The 21,819-nt window shown below is 45.4% G+C and overlaps 1 protein-coding gene across 6 annotated transcripts in view; it reads right to left on the minus strand.

Annotated features, from left to right (window-relative positions):
- FAM168A (family with sequence similarity 168 member A) overlaps positions 1-21,819 on the minus strand; it is a 132,398-nt gene that overhangs the window by 96,566 nt on the left and 14,013 nt on the right. The window contains exon 1 of one of the 6 annotated variants that reach the window (XM_086883670.1): positions 8,839-8,974. The exons of the other annotated variants lie outside the window; for them this stretch is intronic. The gene's annotated coding sequence lies outside the window, so the exon portion shown is untranslated. Of the gene's footprint in view, positions 1-8,838; positions 8,975-21,819 lie in introns of those variants that run through there. 6 annotated transcript variants of the gene reach the window in all.

Below are 21,819 nucleotides of genomic sequence, written 5' to 3' on the forward strand. Positions count from 1 at the left end.
AGGGGCAGCACCAGCAGGAATTCGTTCCTGGATTTCCCAAACACTGATGATGCTCAGGAGGGAAAGGCTCCCAGGGTTGCTTCCAGCTCCTGAGCTTCCTCCTGCCAGAGACCCATCTCCAGCACTCGTCTTGGCCAACTGGGGGAAGCATTGGAACTGTTTGGAATCATCGGCAATGGCTTTGGCTGGTCAGAAGGGGAAGGAGTTTTTAAGGAAGAGGGTGAAAAGGGCCATGTGCTTCAGCAGCACCTTACACACATCCACCACGGGAAACATCCCTCCAGGAAAACTCCGTGGAGCCACACACAGTGACTCAACATCTCCAGGTGTCCAGTGAGCTTCTAAAATTAGATGGTTCTTGAATCTCCAGAGTATTAAATATCCCAAGATCCTCCTTCATTTTTTTACATGCAGGGTTCAAAGTGAGAACTCAAGGGGCAAGAAAAATGAGGAAATCATTAAACTGGCAAAGTTGGGCATCGTCCTTTCTCCAGGAACATCCTGTTGGCTCGGCCCCCAAGAAAGACAAGTGACACACCTCAGGATTCTGAATGTCACCTCTGACCACACCTCCCTTTGACATCACTTCTGCTGTATCCTTAGAATAACTTTCCCACTTGGAGGATGCCAGCAGAAGGCCAGAAGGGCAGAGCGAGCTTAGGAAAAACAGCAAATCCCATCCGCATTTTTACTTACTCACAGTTACTGATTAAAATAAAAAAAAAAAGGAGTCTAATCCCCTGGAAAACTGGAGGGGTTGCTTTTGGAGCCAAAGAGCAGGAAAAGGACAACTGCTACTAAAATATCAGCACTGGGCTCCCTGCTCCTGTTGAGACCTGGATTTCAGGCGTCGAGCTGCGGTCGACGCAGCAGCAGGATGGGTGGATTCAAGATATTCAAGTCAGACACTCTAATCTGAACTCTACCAGCAGATAAGAGAGACTTAAACAGAGTGAGAGCTGGTTTGCTTTCATATTTAGGTCTATTTAAAGGAGACTCATTTCTCTAAGACCAGTCTTTCAAACACGTCGGTTTGCCAAGAAATATCGCTCTGCACCACATCTGCCAAAGTTTGTAATCCAGAAAAACACACACTGGAGATAAATGCCCTCATTCTTGATTTTCACTTCATTGTGTTAAGAAAAGCAAAGGGCAGTAAATTCTGGTGAAGTCTGGTTTAATAATCTACTTCAATTTACATGAGCCATCTTTTGAGAAGGGTTTTTCTTCAATCTCCAAACTCAGAATAATCGCAGTATCAGCATCATTCAGCTCAATGCATTGCTGAGTAGCAGAGTTTGGGGAAACAGATCCTGTTGCCAATGGAGCACAGAAAACAGGCACTGAGAGCCCCTTCCAGTATCTAAAGGGTCTCCCTGGAGCCTTCTCCTCTCCAGGTGAGCACCCCCAGCTCTCCCAGCCTGGCTCCAGAGCAGAGGGGCTCCAGCCCTGGAGCAGCTCCGGGGCCTCCTCTGGACTCTCTGCAGCAGCTCCAGCTCCTTGTGCTGCTGGCCCCAGGGCTGGGGCAGCTCTGCAGGTGGGCTCTCACCCCAGCTCAGGGGCAGAGGGGCACAATCCTCTCTCTCTCTCAACCTGAATTCCAGATTAAGAACAGCCCTTGATCCCTTGAGGATGGTTTTTCCACTGCAGCATTGCAGCGTTAAAATCTTTTCTCCACTGTCCTCAATGGAAACATGACAACAAAATCAATTTGGAGATTGTTGTATTGACAGAGACACTTCCTGCTGGAGTTATTTCCATCTGAAAAACCAGCTGAGCCACACTGATGAAAACATTGTTTAAACTGTGATTCTGCAAGGAAACCTTTCAGCTCTAGAAAATTCACCCATTCCAGTTCTCATGCATGTCTTGGGAAAAGGAGTTCTGGTCAAAAAAGAGCTTCACAAAACTGATTGGTCTTTTTTTATTTATCCATAAAGTTTCTCAAAGCAACAATTGACTATTTATCAGGTGTTCTGCCTTCCATTATACCCAAAGCACACACAATTCTCCCATACCTGAGCAGCATCCCTGCACTGAACCACACTTCATTAAGTAATTAATTGAGCGATTCAGACAGATTAGGTAGCAATAAAAATTATTTTAAGGTGAGTAACTGCCTTTCCATAGAGGTGTTCCCAAAGTTCCCACAATCTTTCAAGGCCTTTAATTACTTTCAATAACAAACTCGCTTAAAAGCAATTAAAAATGAGTTAAGTCAACATTTCTTTCACTGGGGTTTATTAAGCACTTGTTTGAAGCAGTCCCAATCTCTCCTTCCTTTAGAAGTCATTGGCAATTTCTGTCACTGTAGACTTAATATTTGTTCACTTAATTCCCTATGCCAGGCAGGGACAGGTGGAAAACTCACCAAAATTTAGAGTAATATTCCCCAGTTTTTAAAAAGAACAGAGGGGAGCCCCCCAACACTCACTTCCTGAACACTCACTCACTCACTCACTCACTTCCTGAACACTGCACATGGATTATAAAAATTCCTGATAATATTAGAGCAAAATAACGAGCTTTCCTCCAGCTTTTGAAAAGGACTTTAATCATTTCCTGTTCCAATCTCAGCACGGACCTTGCCTAAGGCACATTAATCCTTACGCCACACATTCAGTTCCTGCAGTCGGGTCAGGTCACCAAGCAGGCCAGAAATGGTCCCTTATTAATTATTTAATCACTGCAGAGTGTGGATTTCCTCAATTTTGGCCCTGCCATTTCCCAAGGTTTTAGTGTGTTGTGGTGCTCCTGAACTTTCCCATTGGCTCCACAAATCCACCTTTTCATTCCACTTTTCTCTTAACAGCATCTCCCTGATGTTGTCCTCCTCCATCCTACCCTAAACATGCATATTCCACACACTCCTCTCTTTTATTTCCCAGTGGTGACTCCCATTTGAAAACTTCTTTTCCCTGCACAGAAAACTCTGACCTTAGCTCCAAACAATTCCTACAAGTATATCTTTTCCCATTCTCCTTCATACAACAGGCAGTGTTTCAACAGTCCCCCTTCAGCAAGGGGGAATGGCTTTAAACTGCCAGAGGGCAGGGATGGATGGGATATTGGGAAGGAATTGTTCACTGTGAGAGTGGGCAGGCCCTGGCACAGGGTGCCCAGAGAAGCTATGGATGCTCCTGTATCCCTGGCAGTGTCCACAGCCAGGCTGGATGGGGGCTTGGAGCAGCCTGGGATAGTGGGAGGTATCCCTGCCATGGCAGGGGTGGCACTGGATGAGCTTTAAGGTCTCTTCCAACCCAAGCCATTCCACGATTCCATGAACTTCTCATCGTATTACCTTCTTCCATGTAAAAATGCAGCTTTCCTAGGAAAGGGCCATGGCAGATTTAGTGCAGATGTACATCAAAATTAAGCAACACATGACAGATCCTCTTTTGCCTCTCCACTGTCTACAGTGGAAATATTCCAAAGCAAAAGGTAGCACCTGAGCTTGTCTTCAAGTGTCCTTGCTGTACCCTCCCTCTGAGAACCACAGAATCCTTAAGGCTGGAAAAGTCAGCCAAGATCATCAAGTCCAACCTTGAAATACTAGAAAAGCCACCATCAAGCTCCAGACCCTGAGAAGCACCAATTTCTTTTCAAACAGCCCTGAAAATGTGCCACAGGAACCACAAGAGAGAATGGCAGCAGTGCCCCTCTTATAGAGATAAGAAATAAACTATATTATACAGACCACAGTCTAATCTCACAAAGATATTTAAGAGCTCAGTTCCCACTACACCAACAAAGTTAAATTCCTAAATTCCTCTGGAGATCTAGGCACCAGAGAAGCACAGTTCTTTGAGCTGGCTATTTCACATTTAGTGTTTGTTGTGTGTTCTGGAGAACATCCAAATGTACCAAAACCTCCAAACACACCACAGGCATCAAACCTTTGCCTCTACAATTCCTTTGCTGCTGCTGTTTCCACAGGAATTCCAGTCCAGGCTGTTTTTGGTAAGGGTGACAGGTTCAGCCATTTTATGCTTTCAGCAATCAGAACACAGCTCCATTTTATTCCATGCACTGCAATCAGAGTTTTGCCCTTAGTTTGGCAGCTTTTTATACCATGCAATAACAATTAACTCCCTTCGGCATAATTTATATGAATCATTGATTTAACACAGATAGCAAGGAAAAAGAAAAGACCTATTAAGTCATCTAAATGACCCAAGCAGCACCGCTGGATTGTTCTCAGCAGCACATTTGCTGTGCTTGTTTGAAATGTGCTTGCACAGCACAAGTACAAAAACTGTCTGCAGAGCAGACGTGTTTCACTAACAGATGCTCTAAGTCAACATAGCTTGGAAATCTTCAATTTATAACTAAATGTTGTACTGCATTTTCACTCCTCCAAACAGGTTTTAATATTTCTTGAGGGGGTGAGAAGGGGATATTTGTATTTCAGTAGAAAATACTTCCCTGGCAAATTCCAAGTTGGATCTAAGGCTTGCATGTCCAAAATAGGACCTGGAATATCCTGGGACCATCTCTTGAGAGGATATGGGTGCACTGCAAGAGGATGTCCAGTTCTAGGCATTTAAATAATACAGATGTGCAATGCATTTTCAGGATGGGTTTTGGTGGGTTTTTTGGTGTTTTGTTTTGGGTTTTTTTTATCTTTAGAAGAAAATAAAGAGGGACTTCCCTGATGGAATTCCAAGAGCCAAACTCCTGGCAGATGTGTTTTCTAAATCTTTCTAATGGGGATTCCCGTGTTTCCTCAGGCAATGGCTCATGTTTGGGGTTGTTTTGTTGCCTCACCTTAAGCTTTCCTTCCAATTCATCCATGGGTTTACAGATGGTGCATGCTACCCCACCTACCAAATCCTGGAGAGACAGAATTTAGAAGTGTTGGTCTGTGTGAACCCTGGGGGAGGGTTCACACACATCCTTGGGGTGGGATTCATGGTGGGATCCTTGGGGTTATGTTGAGCATGGCCAGGATTTGGACACAATGATTCTTCTGTCTTGATCTGAAAAAACAGGTGTCTGCTAAGGAAGGCAGGAACCTCCCTTGAAATGGAAAAATGTAAACTTCCCCCCCAAACTATTATAAATTTGAAATTAAGAGGCTCTCAGGCAAAGATATGGGAGTAAGAATAACAGCTCTTTCCTAGGAACATTAAAATACAATGCAGTAGTACAAAAACCACTGACAGAGTCAGGATACAACCTGACACCCTGCTGGGCACGTGTTGCTAGCGCTCTCACTAAATGGTGCCTGCAGTCCTCCTGCACTGACAGATGGGCTCTGCTGAAGCAATGATCCTGCACAAAGGCTGCAGCTTTCCTCTGAAGCTCCAGGGCTGCTGGAGGTGGGTCATGGTTTCCTCTGGGAATCCAGTGGAGAAAGGCTGACCGTGGTGTTCCAAATCTCAGATTATATCCAGGTAGGAATGCTCGGCTCCTCCCCCTGGGTGCAGCATGTCCCAGTGGGATGATGGAAGTTTATCAGTCATGCAGTGAGACTCAATGGCCCATGAACAGAAGATTTCCCCCTGGAGGGAGGATGGGTGGTGGGAGAGATAAAGAACACTGCCCCACCTGGTTTTAACAGCTGCTAACAGAATACAGACTTGTGGTTACATCTTGCAGTGCAACCCAAGACACCTTTCAACTCGGGATATTCTGCGATTCCATGATTATATCCTGTAATAACCAGCGCTTTGAACATCAAACCAGTGACCTTCACCACTCCTAGGGCTGTGGAAAACCTTCCTAAATCTAAGGGAATGGCATCCACCCTCAAAGCTGCTCAGCTCCTTATTGGGAGCAATCAAGGATCTACCAGGAGTACCGTGGCAGGACGAGAGGTGTTTGTAATTAAGCACCTCTGCACAAATGCGAATTAAAAGTGCTCCATGCTTTATTTGAGTTTAGCAGAGCCTGACTCTGCTTTTGCTGGCACAGCTTGGAAAGCTGCGACCCAAGGGGAGGGAGCAGAGGTTTGTGCAAGGAGTGCTAAAACAAAGCTAAGCAAAATCATTTCACAGGCCACTCCAAAAGCTCCCCTCCATGTGCTTCCTTGACCCACTAAAAGCCTTCTGCAATAAGCAGCCAAACACACAGATGTCCATGGCCCTCCTGCAGAAACCATTTGCGCTGTAAACAGGACAAAGTGGAGGTGGGGGGGAAAGCAACACTGTGAATGTGCAAGAATTACAAGTCCTAAATTTCACTTTGTACCTCACAACAAGTCTCTGTTCCTTCACAGACTCACTGTTCCTCCATAAAAAGGTTTCTGAGTGGAGATCAATGATTTGGCAGGACCTTGAGAACCACCATGGGAAGGGAGACCAAAAACAAGAAAAGTGGTTAAAAACATGTGGGACATTAGAACAACAGCAAAGCCCAAGGGAATAATCAGGAAAATCCTGTCAGGAACGATACTGAAGAAGGATCACTGTCATGAGAACTGAGATCACCAGATGACTGCCAAGTCAAGGAGTTATTGGGAATAAATCACCTCAAGCAGCGTAATCGATGTCTGTCTCTTCTCATAACAGTGACAATGTGGTCCCTGTGCCACCATGGCAACCTACAAGGCTTTAGAACAAAACCTCTGGGACAACAAATCCCAGATAACACTGATTGTGTAGACCATATCCAGGAGAAATTGGACACAATGCAATCCTGCACTGGATAATGGGAAGAAAATATTAATGACCACCAAATTTTGACTGCAAGCCCAGAACAGCAAGAACAAAGAGCAGCACCAAAGTGTCCGTGAACACCAGTGATTCCTGAGCATCACCACATGCCCACCTCTGCATCAAGACCAGAAATGCTTCCATTGGACAGATACCACAATTCCCCAAGCACAGACCAAGACCTCATCCCACTCCATGGGTCAGCTCCTACCCAGTGCCTTCCTCAGCATGCTCAGATCATCACCACCAGCAGACTGACACAGCCTTGCATGTCACATCCATCAAATGTCATCAAATTGCCCTCACTGTGCTGTTAATATGATTATCACCATGGGTCCTACTGCAGGTTTGGGGTTTTTTTTCCCAAAGGAAAACAAGTTCTCTGCAGTCACTCTGGAGACACTGAGAGAAATAAATTGTTGGTCCTGAGTATAAATCATTGTCCTTGTCACAATCATGACCACTGCTGCGTCAGAATGCACAAGAATTAGCTCTAGAAAGTGTCTGTACTGTAAATTTTAACATTGAAAAAAGCCTCAGATCCTTAAAAACCTCTTTGCTCAGCTACAGTAAGGAAGAAGACACAGAGAAAAAACCTGTATGAGTAATAGGAGGGATGTTCAGTGCTACAGATAATGCAGGAAAATTTATCCTCCCCCCTTTTACACGGCCCAAAAATGAGTAATTATGTGCCAGGAGATATCATCTACTCCACAAATCAAGTCACTGAAACTACAGACTAAAAATTGTTTTTAAGAAAGTCAATTTATTAGCAATTACTGTGCAGACAGACATATGAGTGCTCTTGTGTACTTGCTGCATTAACAACCTCTCAAAAGCCACAGGAAAAGGAAAATCAATACTGTGTATTTTTTCTCACATCAATTTATCTACTGCTGAAAAAAATAACTCACTTCTGTGTATGCCACACATGACATATCCCAGGTTTCCTCTGAGCAAGGAAAATAAAACAAGCTTTTGCTGGTTTCAACCAACCAAACCCTGCCTTGCTGGACTCAGATTTTGCTTTTGATAAAACCTGAAATAAGACTTGAACAAAACTCAGAGCAGTCTCAGGCAGCTTGGCACTGGTACACAGAGCCTTTTGTTACTGATCCTGTGGTGCTGGCGCAGGGCTGGAGCCCATTAGCAGCGAACACTCCACTAAATATTTCATGATTTCGGATTTCAGACGTTTCCCAGGACAGGTTCTATCACTACAGATCCTACAAACGGGCATGACAGTTGCTAAATAAAGGATATAATGCAGAGTAGCCTCTCTAAAGCACTCCCAGAGCTTCCACCCAGGAACCAATCTCTATATTTTTTACATATATATACATATATGTCTCAAAAGTATGCATTTTTTTCTCTCCAATTACAAAACACATTTTTTCCCTGCATAAAGTCTTTCAGGCTGCTACTTTGACAGGAATCAAAATAAATCCCAGGATGGCATTCCCTGTCGAGCAGACTAATCTTGTTTCCTTCATTTTCTTTTTCCAGGTCACCAGTTTACTTCCCTCGGCCAAGAGCTCCCCACAGACTCTGGGAGGGCGACCTAAAGAGCTCTGCAGCCAGAGCATTTCCTCATCACTAAATCCTGAAATGCTTCTGCCAGATCCCACATGGGGCAAAGTCCTCTCCAAAAGTAATGCTGCAGCTTTTATTCTCCAGGTTGGTACAATTCCCAAAGACACGGCCTTGATGGTTTCCCACTGGGAATACACGGCCACAAAGCCTTCCCAGCAGAACGTGGCCTTCACCAGCCATGGTCCAGCAGATGTTTGCACAAATCCACCCAAATCCATAGACAGGAGTGCCTGGAGAGGGGCTTTGCAGGCAGGAACTGGGGGTGCTGGTCAGCTGAAGCCAGCAGGGAGGGCAAACCACAGCCTGGGAGGCAAGGCAGGACTGTCCCACCGGCCACTTTCGGACAGATATTTGGAAGTATTTCTTTACCAAGAGGGTGATCAAACACTGGAAGTGGCTTCCTGCAGAGGTGGTCAATGCCTCAAGCCTGCCTGCAGCCCCCGGCCAATGCCCTTGAGAACACGCCGTGAATTTGGGCAGCCAGGAGACCTGGATGATCCCACAGGCCCCTTCCAACCAAACGAGCCGCTTTGATCCTAAAGCAGCAGAGAAACCCTGAGGACTGGAGCTGAAAAGCTCGCTATCTCACCTTTGCTCAGGCACTGAGGGTGACACTGAGGTGCTTCTCCTCCTCCCAGAGACACTTCCATGCCCACTTGGCTCGCGCTGCACTCTCCCAGGCAGCCGGATAATCCTGCCCGGAGCCGGGCTCCTTAAGGCAAAGCAGCTTTGTGGGCCGCGAGGAGCCGCTCACGCCTCAGACGGGCTTCTGGCCGGCCTTCGCTCTCACGGCCGCCTTAAGCTCATCCAAGCTCCAAATAACACGGCCAAAAACGTTCCCTAAGCCTTAGTGATCCACAAATGGTCATGGCAGCACAAGGAGAGGCGGGAACAGGGTAGGAGAGGACATCCCCTGGTGGGAGCCCACCTAGGGTAGGCCGCTCGTAGCCTACCTGCTCTTTGAAACGGGGAGCTAGCACAACCTGGTTTTGCCATGACTTTTGTTCTCTGCCCTCATGATGCTATTCTATGCTCTGATTTTGCCCTTAGCTCAGAGCTCACACCTTCTTCTCCACCTCTCCTGCTCCTGTGCTTTGCATGACCCCCTCTCCATCCCCCTGCCCTACAGCCACGTGCTCAAAAAGAAATCACCACTGAGTTCCAAAGTCAAATGTCCCCATCCACCAAGCACCAAAACCTGGAGCAAAACTTGGTTTTTAATCAAAATGTGGCTGAAGTTGACCCTTGCACTCACAACCTCTGAAGAAGCAGCCAACGAGCAGATGTCACTACTGGATAAGCCTCGTTTCTTTAGGAAGCTAAAAATGGAACCAGCCATCACCACCATCTATGTTTAGACCCAATATTCCAAACAATTCCTCTATTTGCAGTTTGGTTTGTTTTTTTTTTATTTTCCCCTCCTGAAGCTATCTCTGGCAGAAGAATTAAACAGCTGCCACTGAGAGCAGGAATTGAGTTAAAAGCTGAAGAAATGCAGAGCTGGTAGCAGGGGTGACGCACCAGCTGGATGCATTCCAGGTCACTGCAGCCTGGCAGGCTCTCCAAGAGGACATCCCAGCGGATCTCAGTGGCACAGTTGGATTTTTCCCCCACGTATGCAAAAGCCGTAACTCCTATGGAGCCAATCATTTCATGCTGGAAGCCCTGCAATTCATTTTTTAAATGGTTTGCCAATCAGGTTATTATGTTCAAGCTAAGGGAGGAAAAAACCCTACAGAAAGACTTTTCATGGGGAAAGCATTCCGCTTGGGATTTTACTTGTCTTCATGTGCCAAATTGGCAGGAGAGCTGTATAATTACAGCATTTTTACAAACAAAATTAATGTACAGCAAGTCTGTACATGGCCACTCTCCCATCCATGGATTTTATGGAGAATAGAGAAAAAAGATGCCAGTTTTATTTTGCAATGAAACCACTCTCCTAAAACAGGAATATTTTTAAGTAAAATCCCTGTGTGTTGCCATGGACTGTAGTCCCCTCTTCCATTTTAAAAGGCAGACGAAGTTCACAACGTAAAACCACTGAGAACAGGGACAGCATCCCTCAGATCTGTGTTCCCACACAGGGATCAGGATGCAGGATGCCCAGGAGTGACATCAACACATGAGATGTGGCCACACAGACAGAAGAAGGGCTAGTATGGATGTTTTTAAGCATATAACGTTCTTTTCTTATATGTCATGACAAGGAGATCCTATTTTAGAGAGACTATTTAGGAGACTAAAATATAACCAAATACATGTATCAAAAATCAATTCTCAAAAAAAGCCACCTTATTATATATTGAAGGTTTATTTCCCTTTATTACAGCAGCACATCGGTCCCACTAAGATCCACAACCAGCTTCCAAGAATCCTCTGTTGCTGTCACAAATGCTCGTTCTGTGGATCCTAATTTCTCTTTGTTTTCCCTGTCACATTCAATATATCTCCCGTTCATGAATTATAGACTTGCCTGATTTCCCTAACGTCACCCAGGAGTCTACAGTAATTCAGGAACCCAGCAGACGCTGGGGAGGTCCAAGTCCTGGATGCTGAGACTCCTTTGGGATGAGAACAGACTAAGGCACGTAATTCCCCCCTGACTGAGCTGGCCACATTCCTTTCCCTTATTTCCCCTCCAAAAAAATAAAATAATTCCACTCCTAGCAATTCACTCGTGAAGTGCTGAAGAGATGACACGTGTGTGGTCCCAGACCTGCTGGCATAGGATCCATAGGATACCTCACAGTGTGTGCTCCAACACCGTGCCAAACCATTTTACTCCATCAAACCACTGCTCCTGAAAGCTGAGCAGTGCAGGGGACACTCCTGAAGGACAGGGCCATCCAGAGGGACCTACACAAGGTTCAGAAGCAGGAGATGAGGTTCAACAAGGCCAAGTGCTGCGCTGCATGGGAGTATAAGAACAAACAGGGAGAAGTCATTGAGAACAACCCTGTGAAGAAGGATTTGTGGGTGCTGGAAGATGACAAGGTGGACAGGCTCTGGCCACGTGCACTTCCCTAAGTGTGGCCTTTGAGTGCCTGGAGGAGCCAATAAGAAAGATGGAGAAAGACTATTTATAAGGGCCTGGAAGGACAGGACTCAGGGAATGGCTTCCCACTGCCAGAGGGCAGGGATAGGTAGGATACTGGGAAGGAATTGTTCTCTGTGAGAGTGGGGAAAGCCCTGGCACAGGGTACCTAGAGCAGCTGTGGCTGCCCCTGGATCCCTGGAATTTCTCCAGGCCAGGCTGAATGGGGCTTGGAGCAACCTGGGATACTAGGAGGTGTCCCTGCCCATGGCAGGGGGTGGCACTGGATGGGCTTTAAGGTCCCTCTCAAACCAAACCATTCTGGGATTCTATGACATGATTAAATGATTAGCTATTTCCCAGCAACATGAGACACATCCCCATTTGCTCCAGAGTCCCCACCCAGTTGTTGGTTTTTTTTTTGTTTTTTTTTTTTGGAAACAGAACAAGATCTGTCATTTCAGCAGCATCCCCACAACACTGGGATCATTGAAGAATTTACTCAGTGACCTTTCAGCAGCAGATAAGCACACACACTCCTTAAACATTAACTCCTTCCAAACCCATATTCATTTTAGCATTTTTTGGACACTGATACAACTTTAATTTAGAACAACAAATATCAAAAATCCTCCACTGCTTTCTTCAGCTTTTGAGAAATTAAACCACACGTGTGGAGTTAAACACAAGCTCTAGAGCTGCTGCACTGACAGCTTCTCTCCAACTCTTCATGGTCCTTCACCATTGTAAGGGACTTTGTTTTTATTGTTTTGGGTGGTTTGAGTCATCTCATATATACTTCCCTGGCAGTTCTCTTGGTGGGGGGCAGAGGGGAGAAATATCTTTTTAAGAGGATTTTAAATTATTTTAATCTGAAGAGCATTTATAAACATTTCCCACTATACAGCAAGAACAATCTGTTGTTGTTGGTACATTAATCCTGGCGAGCACTTGAAGGGCAGAAACACAATGGGGTGAAATTGTTACAGATGGCCTCAGGGTTATTCCAATACTTGAATAACTGGAATAATGGGGTGGAATTAAAGACATGGGCCCAAGCTTAGGAAACGCCTCACGATAAGATCACCGTGCCCAAAAAGAGGAACGTAAAACTTTTGAAGAGGAGACAGTTGTGGAAATTAAAAACGAGCCTTTTAGGAGCACAAGAAGTATATTCTAGCCCAGATGGAAAAACCATCCATCCTTTTCTGCTCAAAAGAAAATAAAAAAAAAACAAAACAGAAGGAAAATTATCTTTCTTCCATTTGGACAAGTAAAATTTCACAAGGTTACTGTAGAGAACAAGCCAGAACTGGCAAAATGGAAGAGATGAGAGATAATCTAATAGGCCTTTTCTATCTAATTTTTATGATTCTTATGAAAAATGACCTGAATAAGTGAAGTTATTTGCCCTTGTCCTCTTTGTTCATATTGGATTTAGTCATAAGGGAAATCCTGCCAAGGATAGTATGTTTTACTCAATTTACTACCCTTTGTGATTGCTCTATAAAATATTGGATACATGATAAGAAAGGTTACGGAGGTTTGGGGCAGGGGTTTTTGCAATGGAAAAAGAAGGAACACATTGAGCACTTGCTGGCAGTACAAATTAAGACAGCAAGATCTGATGGAATTTTCTGAGGAGAATGTTTATCTATCAGTCCCTGTTCAAAGGATTGTATTTAACCTGAATACGGTGTAACTCGAAAAAACAACCAGCAACTGAGTATTAAACAAACAGTCTCTTGCAACATTTCAGTTCCAAATAGGTCACAAATAACACTGAAGTCAGAAGCTTCATCTCTCTGCTGCACAAACTCTGTAATTGCCAGAAGCTGAGGTTTCCTTTGAATTTTCAGTATTTATTATCCTGCTACGTTTGGACTCTCGCTGTTAATCATACGGTTACACCGCTCCTGCTATTACAGCAGAAGGTAAGAAACCAGAACCTGCTCTTCCAGTCTTTGCATTTGTTGTAGCTGACTAACGCTGAGCTGCGAGTCCCCTTCTCCGACTCCATCCACAGAATCCACCCCAGCCCCAACATCTGTGCCGACAGAACCTGGGTCACGCACGGTGCAGCCCATGAGCCATAAATAACGCGGAGAACTCTGGCAAAGCCCAGGTGCAGCCGGCCACCAGCACCACCAACCCGTTCTCGGGGACTCCAACACACTGAGGCTGTTTTCCTGAAGCTATAAAGGCCAACCATAATGATGCAGGATCTGTTAAATCTTAAATGTATCCTCTGCGCACCCCACTCTGCATGCAAGCTGTGTTTTAAGATTCCAGGGAGAAGTTGGGGCATTCCTCTCTTACCATTCAATCCAACCCCAAAACCAAGAGCCTGGGAACTTGCAGCTGCGCCGGATTGTAATAAGTGGTGTCAAAAATTCCAAGCAAATGAGTACCACATGTCTGGGAAGCAGGCCCTTTTCCTGGGCTGACCTTGGAGGCTGAAGGGCTGCCCCTTTCCTGACAAAAGGATTGCAGGAAGAAAAACATCCCAAGTGCCGCCGTGTAGCCATGCGGGCGAGATCCTGCAGCCCTTTGCCACAGAGAGCACGAGTCGAGTGTTTGGGATGAGATGGGATCCCATTTCTCAGGAGCTTCCCTAAAAGCTGAATGGACTCCCACAGAGTGGGTCTTGTTACCTCACAGACTTTGGTTTTTTATGGGGGATTCTATAAATCACTGCTGTTACAGCATCCCCCATGGATTTATTAAGGCTGTTCTTGGAACAGATACTGGGAGACAAAGGCAGAACAGAAGCCCTGACTCACCTTGGGGAGGGTGGATTTTTTGCTGCCATTGGAAAGATGGACATGCTCTTCTCCAGCTGAGCATCAGAAGGCCTGGAAATTATACATGTTACTCCTTAACCTCTTTCACAGCAAGGTCCTCCTGACCCTTTACTTGGGATTAAATTACACACATTTACAAAAACTAATTGTCTACAACGCATTCCAATTACAAGTCTAATTATACTTATCTAACTGTTGCCTGACCGACTTGGTCTGGAATCAAACCATGCTTTTTGCTTTATTCCATATTAAATTGGGCTGAAAGGCTTTCTGGAGTTCTGGAAGTTCAGAAATAGATAAAATAGAAGCATCTGAAGACTGAGGAGATAAAAGGCCAGGCCAACACAGAAGAGCTTTCCAACCACACATAAGAAGGATCCATCAGGATTTAATAAATCTTGGACTCAATATCTTTACTTGAATATTAATTGTTTCCAAAAGACCAAAAAAAAAATAAAAATAAAAATTCAGTTCTAAGCTTCAGGAAGGTCTTTCATCCAAACAGAGGATTATGTCAGTCCCTCCTGATCTTAGAACATGTAAATCCATTTTATAATACTTTCCTTTTTGGAGGCTCTATTGAAACCTTGCAGTTACGTATTAATGCAATAATTACAATCAAACATATGTGTCTAAATGGGTTTAAAGCAATATGGACCGCTGTGCTCAAAGGGCAGCAGTCACTGAAACAAGAAAAACAGGGCTGCTACTTGGTCTTGTCCAAAACCACCATGGATTACTTAAGTAACAACACAGACTGATGTTCAGAGGAATCACTGGATGGTTTGGGTTGGAAGGGACCCTAAAGACTCCTAAAACTCCAGCCTGGCCTTGGACATTTTCAGGAATCCAGGGGCAGCCACAGCTGCTCTGGACACCCTGTGCCAGGGCCTCACCACCCTCACAGGGAACAATTCCTTCCCAATATCCCATCTAAACCTGTCTTCTGGCAGTGGGAAGCCATTCCCTGTGTCCTGTGCCTCCAGGCCTTGTCCCCAGTCCCTCTCCAGCTCTCCTGGAGCCCCTCTGGGCAGTGGAAGGCCCTGGCTGGCCAGCCAAGAGACGTCATTAATGCCCCAAACTGCACACAGCACAGGATTTAGGAAAACTAGTGAGGCAGCTGGACTTCCTTCATCTGGCAAGGAGGAGACTAAAACCAATCTAAGCCCAGCCTGCAGCTCCCTAAACAGCAGCCACAGAGGTGGCAGAGCAGCAGTGCTGTGGGCTCTGCAGGAGCCTCTTCTCAGGCAGTCCAGAGCATCTTGCCCACCCTGCCCAGGGCTCAGGATCAGCCCAAGGATCAGATTAAGTCCAGGGAGGAAGGGATGCCATTCCCTCTTTCCCTGCTGCATGGACTATGCCCAAGTGAACATCAGCTATGCCCCATCAGAGCAGCCTCAGCAATTAACACTCTCTTCTCACCCATCAGCTCCTTGTGATAGAGTTCATCCCCTATGGAATCACAGAGTGGATTTAGTTTTCTGCTCAGAATTTGCACCGTCGAATTTACTCACAATTAGCATAGATGATCTAATATTCCCTTCTGATCTTAATTCCCAGCAAACCCATCAAATTCAATCTCCCTTTTTGTACCCAGGCTACAAAAGCTCGAGTCATTACAATTCCTACCCGGTTCCACACTGGTGTAAACGAGAGAATGAGACCCTTAAATTTCCAAAGAGCTTGAAGGCAGCGTTGCATTAATGAACCTCCTGGAACAACCATGTGTCTGTGAAGAAGAATGTCAACTACTTGTATGGCAGCCTTTGAAGGTCTCTCCAAGGAGGAAACAAACCATCAGCCCGGACAAATTCCCCAGCTGGGTTTTGATGGATCACAAGACAAACAGATCTGTACAAAGAGACGCTGAAATGGTTTTACAAGGCCTGGTACCCCTGACCTCAGCCCTACTCTGTCCTGCTCCACTCACTCAGCCTGAGAAAAAGCCCTGCAGGTGGGTACACACGGATTTGGGGATGCAAAATGGTTGTGACAAAATCCAAGCACCAAATGAGCACTTCAGTATCTGGGTAGAAAAAGGGGGAAAAAGCAGCATTGTTCATGTGAGTTGATTTGATGTTTATCTTCCACACCAAACAAGCTGAGACAGTTTCACAACCTTATACTTTCTAAAACAGTCCAAAAGACGGACATTGCACAAGGGCCTGGAGGGACAGAACACAGGGAATGGCTTCCCAGTGCCAGAGGGCAGGGATGGATGGGATATTGGGAAGGAATTGTTCCCTGTGAGGGGGATGAGGCCCTGGCACAGGGTGCCCAGAGCTGCTGTGGCTGCCCCTGGATCCCTGGCAGTGTCCAAAGCCAGGCTGGACAGGGCTTGGAGCAGCCTGGGACAGTGGAAGATGTTCCTGCCATAGCAGGGCGTGATGGATGAGCTTTAAGGTCCCTTCCAACCCAAACCATTCTGGATTCTAAAAGAACACCTGTCAGATCAATCCTGCTGCTGACATTCCAGGCTGTTCTGGGAGAAGGCTGTTGCTTTTCTCAGGGATTCATCAAATTTTGTTGTTCCATGAACACAAACACTTAGGCACCCCACGCTGAATTAATCTGAATTCCAGTTTCCAAGGGAAGTTTGACATTAGTTCCTAGCAGACATCACCACTGAAATGTATCATTCTTTGTTTCCTACATAATAAAATATTAAACAAAGACTCTCAAATTACTAATTAGATGCCATTGCTTAAAAAAGTTTGCACAGGAGCAGTGGCCAAAATAAATGAGCTCTAATTTTAATGAAAGGACAGCAGTGTACAACTGATATTTGACCAAGCAGGGAGTAGAAATTTCTTTTAGGAGAACAAAAGCACAATTTAAAAAAAAACAAACAAAAAACAAATGTACAATCAAATGTTTTAAATCAGCAAGCTCGGATTCTTGACTTAAATACAATTAAAATCAGCAACTGATTTAAAAAATAGATTTAAAACCAGAAGTAGGTAAATGAAATAACCATTTCCTCTCCTGGCAGACAAAGCTCCAGGATCCCCTTTGCCAAGAAAATAGGAAATTTTAAGAGAAATTGAAGTATTTTAAATAAATTACACCTATTGCAGCCCTTCCTCATATAAAATACAATAACAATCCAAAATATTGTTTAAGGAAAACAATAAAAAGGAGGCAAAAGCTACCTTAAATAGGATGGTAAATGGTAAAATCCAGCTCTCCCACCCTTTCCCACCAGGAATGCAGTCACACACAGGCTGTGTCTATACACAGGAATACAGCAGGAAAAATGAAACCGGGTGTAACAACAACAAACAGAATGGAATCCATTCAGATCCTCCCACTATCGAATTCCTTGGATAATGACTCTTGGAATGGGCATAAATTCAAAATACAAAACTTCACTGCCACTCTACCTCTGCTAAGACTGTGTAAGGCACTCAAGGAGCTCAGAGCATGATAAAAACCAGCTTTTTCTTCAGCTCTCAGCATTACTTTTGAGTGGCACCAATGCCAAACCCCAGAGCTACAAGGGCTTCTGTGCCATATAATTAATCCCTGCAACATTTTTATCTGAGAAGCCTAAAAACAGCCTTGCAAGGGAAATACAATAATTCCTTCCCAGGGATATGGAAAACAAAAATCCAGACAAATGACAGATCTTGCTCCAAGTCACACAAGAACTCAGCTCCTGTGCCATGCACAGTCCATGTTGAGTCCCTGCTTTTGTCTTTCCCTGGCCTTGATGGCAAGGCATCTCTTTGCCATCTCTTTCCTTTAAACCTAAAAAAAATACCTTGGCACACTGCAGAAGAGTTCATTTCCAAGAGGAAAAAAACATAACTTTGCCTTTGACAACTGTTTTTTAGATTGAAATATCCTCTTGAACAAGAGAATTTTCCATGCTGGAAAGGTGTGAAAGCTCTCCAGCTTCTCTTGCCAAGTTTTAATCAGTATAATCCAGGACTAAGCACGGAAAAATGGGAAGGTTTTGGGTTTTCCCAGTCCCACAGGGAGTTCTGCTGCTGAGGGGTGAATAAAACAGGTCAATTCCACTGCAGATCCGCAGCGTTCCGTGGGCTCCAGCAGCTCCATTCATAATTCAGGGTGTTGACACATCTACCTGCTGCTTGGGAAAGATGAGCACAGACAAACACGACATGGGGAAGAGCTTTTTCCTTCTTTCACTCTCTTTTCCCCTCTCCCAGAAAAAAAAAATAAAAAAAATAAAAGGAATAGACTGCATTAGTGGAGTAGGGATTAATCCCAGAAGAATAAATGTCTTGCTTCCACGAAAGCCCCTGGCTGTCCAGAAGCACATGTGTACAATCACAGAAAGCAAGTCTTACGTATCATTTTTAAAAGTTAAACATGGTCATTTACCTTTGCAATTATCAGCTTGAAACTGCAGGGAAATGGACATCCCTGTGAAACGTAAACAGCCAAGAGTGTTTAGATGGTTCAAAACCAAATGTTGTCAAATATGGAAAACTTCTTAAGTCTGGAAAGTGGAGAAAATTGACAGTAGGAAAATGGGTAATTTATACAATCCCAGAATGGCTTGGGTAGGAAGGGACCTTAAAGATCACCCAGCTCCAACCCCTGCCATGGGCAGGGATACTTTCCACCAGGTCAGGTTGCTCCAAACCCTGTCCAGCCTGGCCTTGGGCACTGCCAGGGATCCAGGGGCAGCCACAGCTGCTCTGGGCACCCTATGCCAGGGCCTGCCCACCCTGCCAGGGAACAATTCCTGCCCAATATCCCATCCATCCCTGCCCTCTGGCAGTGGAAGCCATTCCCTGTGTCCTGTCCCTCCAGGCCTTGTCCCCAGTCCCTCTCCAGCTCTCCTGGAGCCCCTTCAGGCCCTGCAAGGGGCTCTGAGCTCTCCCTGGAGCCTTCTCCTCTCCAGGTGAGCACCCCCAGCTCTCCCAGCCTGGCTCCAGAGCAGAGGGGCTCCAGCCCTGGAGCAGCTCCGGGGCCTCCTCTGGACTCTCTGCAGCAGCTCCAGCTCCTTGTGCTGCTGGCCCCAGGGCTGGGGCAGCTCTGCAGGTGGGGTCACACCCCAGCTCAGGGGCAGAGTCCCCCCTCAGGCCAGGGCATGCCCAGCTTTTCATCCCTCAGCACCCCCAATTCCTTGTCTCCAACCCAGGCATTCCCTGCCCAGCCTGGGCTTGTGGTTCAGGCTGTATGAATTCCAGGAGAGCTCCCTCTCCCCCAGCAGGCACCGTGGCCATTAGCACACGATGACAAGCTGGGGTCATGTCGTGGAACACTCCAGCGTGTGGAGTATCATGCGTTTAGTTTGTATGCAATTAAGACCATTTCACTGTCTCATCAGGTTCCCTGTGATACCCAATTAAGTCATAACACAAGGAAAGTGCTCTTAATTAATGAGGAAAATGCTCTACAAGCTAGACACAGGTGTGTGTATCTCAAGTAGGGCCTGAAACAGTTGAACAGATCATTTAATCTTTATTTAAAAAGTCCCCACTCAAATTTGTATCTAATTACCTCAATAGCAGGAATCTTTCTGATTTCTTCCAAGGGGGTTAAATTTCTTTGCAATATTCAACAATCAAGTGGTTTATAAAAGACTGAAATTAAAACTGACACTTGGAGTGCAAGAGTGATCACAATTTACACATCCTCATTCTGGGGATGGAACAAACGGGTTTAAACCATCTTTCTCCTTGCAATGTTTTATAAAATCAATCTCCTCTACTGAATGGGCGCATTCGTGTTTATTCTTATACCAGCCCTGCAATTTGGGTTGAGCTAAATGAAAGCTCATCCCCACTGTTAGATTAGGCAGGGCAACATCTTTTAAAGAAAGATGATGGAAAAAGGCAGAATATCATCCTGACTCTCACTCTTACACGCTTCAGCGAATGGAACGGCAAAATTTAACAGCAAATAAACAGCATTTCCATCAAGTGCAGCAGTTTTGTACCTCGGTTTCTTCAGCTGAGTAAAGTGGATGTGTGTCCTTCAATGCATTAAACACACAGGGCCCTTTTACAGAACTGTAAATAAAATAACTGTAAATAAAACTGTAGATAAAATAGTGTAGTCATTGGAGCTGGTGTAGACAACTTTGACAACCTTTATCTCCCATGTCCTTTTGCTTGGTTCCAGTGACATTTCAACCTGCATCAGCTAGACTTATTCAAGCCACAGTTTTCTACCTTTGGTGTGAATCAAGTATGGAAACAACATCCTAAATTCCAACTTTAGGAGCAGGAATTGCGAGGAACATTATTTGCAGGGAGAGAGGCACATGAAAATCTGTCCTTGCCCTTCTTCCCAGATCCTCAGGCACAGTCACCTTCCCTCTCTTCATCTCTTTTCCCCCCGGATAGGAGTAGAAACCAGCTTTCTAGAAACTCAAATTTTACTCACAGCACAATAAAAGTCTTTGATTCTTAAAAAACATTGTAAAAAAAATTTCAAAGTAGCTATCCAGGCTCCAGCAGCCTGTCCAAAATCTTCAACAGTAGATCCCTGTGGGGAAAGGTTGATAAAGAGGACAGAGCTGTCAACCTGTACTTTCATAACCTCCCACCCTAGTTTTTCATCACAAGGTTCTTCCCTAAGCTCTGCATTTTTTACTTCAGCTGCTCATTTTCAGCTCTTGAAAGTTTCGGTACAAAGAAGGCACGGAGACAATTTTTTCTCTTTGATCAATCACGTCCCACTGTTCAGAAAACAGGCTCCAAACCATTAATCTTGCTTATGTTACCCAAACGCTTGCTAGGATCTCATCTTTCCTATAATTTATTTAGCACCGAGTCCCTTGACAATACATCTGAGGTATTCTTAGATCACTTCAAACATCAGTCAGGCCAGGAGTTCTGATGGCGAGGCAGAACTGGCAGGGATGAGCTTTAGATGCAGACAAAGACTGATCACTGCACGTGGCACCTCTTCTGGAAATGCTATGAGCAGTGTCCACCTGTCCCTTGGTGAAGTCTGGCTTCAAGGAGCACAGGGGATCACCTGGAGACATCCAGGTACCACAACACATCACCTGGAGCCACAGGATTCCAACAGAGCTGTGCCCTGCTGCTCACAGGATTCTTGCTGCATCGCTTCACCTGGTGCTGACATGCACTTGAAACTCCATTTTTACACAGTTGCCTAGGTAATTTTCCCAGGACACAGTTGCCAGAGGTGAACATTTGGGATGGGATCGATTTGGGGAGAAAGGAAGTTTATATATGGTTTGCATACAGCAATTATAGCGGTGGTGCACTGCATAAATCCCTCCCTTAACTGCTCCTGTGTGCAGACCCACAGACAGCACCCACCACATCATCACACTCCCAACACAGGTATCCTACAGCTTTGAAACATTCTCTCATATAATGAGGAAGCTGGGGAGAAAAGGAGGCTCAGGGGGGACCTTCTGGTTCTGCAAAACTCCCTGACAGGAGAGTGGAGCCAGGTGAGGTCAGGCTCTGCTCCTGGGGAGCAAGGACAAGAGGAAACAGCCCCACATTGAGCCAGAGGAGGTTTAGATTGGATATTGTGAAAATTCCTTCCTGGAAAGGGTCTGTCCAGCCCTGGCACAGCTGCCCAGGGCACTGGTGAGTCCCCATCCCTGGAGGGATTTCAAAGCTGTGTGGATGGGGCACCTGGGGACGTGGGTCAGTGGTGGCCTTGGCAGTGGTGAGGAATGGTTGGATTCCATGGTCTTGGAGGGCTTTTCCAACCTTAACAATTCTGTGATTCTACATAGGGGAACACATTCATTACATAAATA

The sequence above is a fragment of the Cyanistes caeruleus genome, chromosome 3 (genome assembly GCF_971803275.1).
Source record: "Cyanistes caeruleus chromosome 3, bCyaCae1.hap1.1, whole genome shotgun sequence".
NCBI classification, from domain to species: Eukaryota; Metazoa; Chordata; class Aves; order Passeriformes; family Paridae; genus Cyanistes; species Cyanistes caeruleus.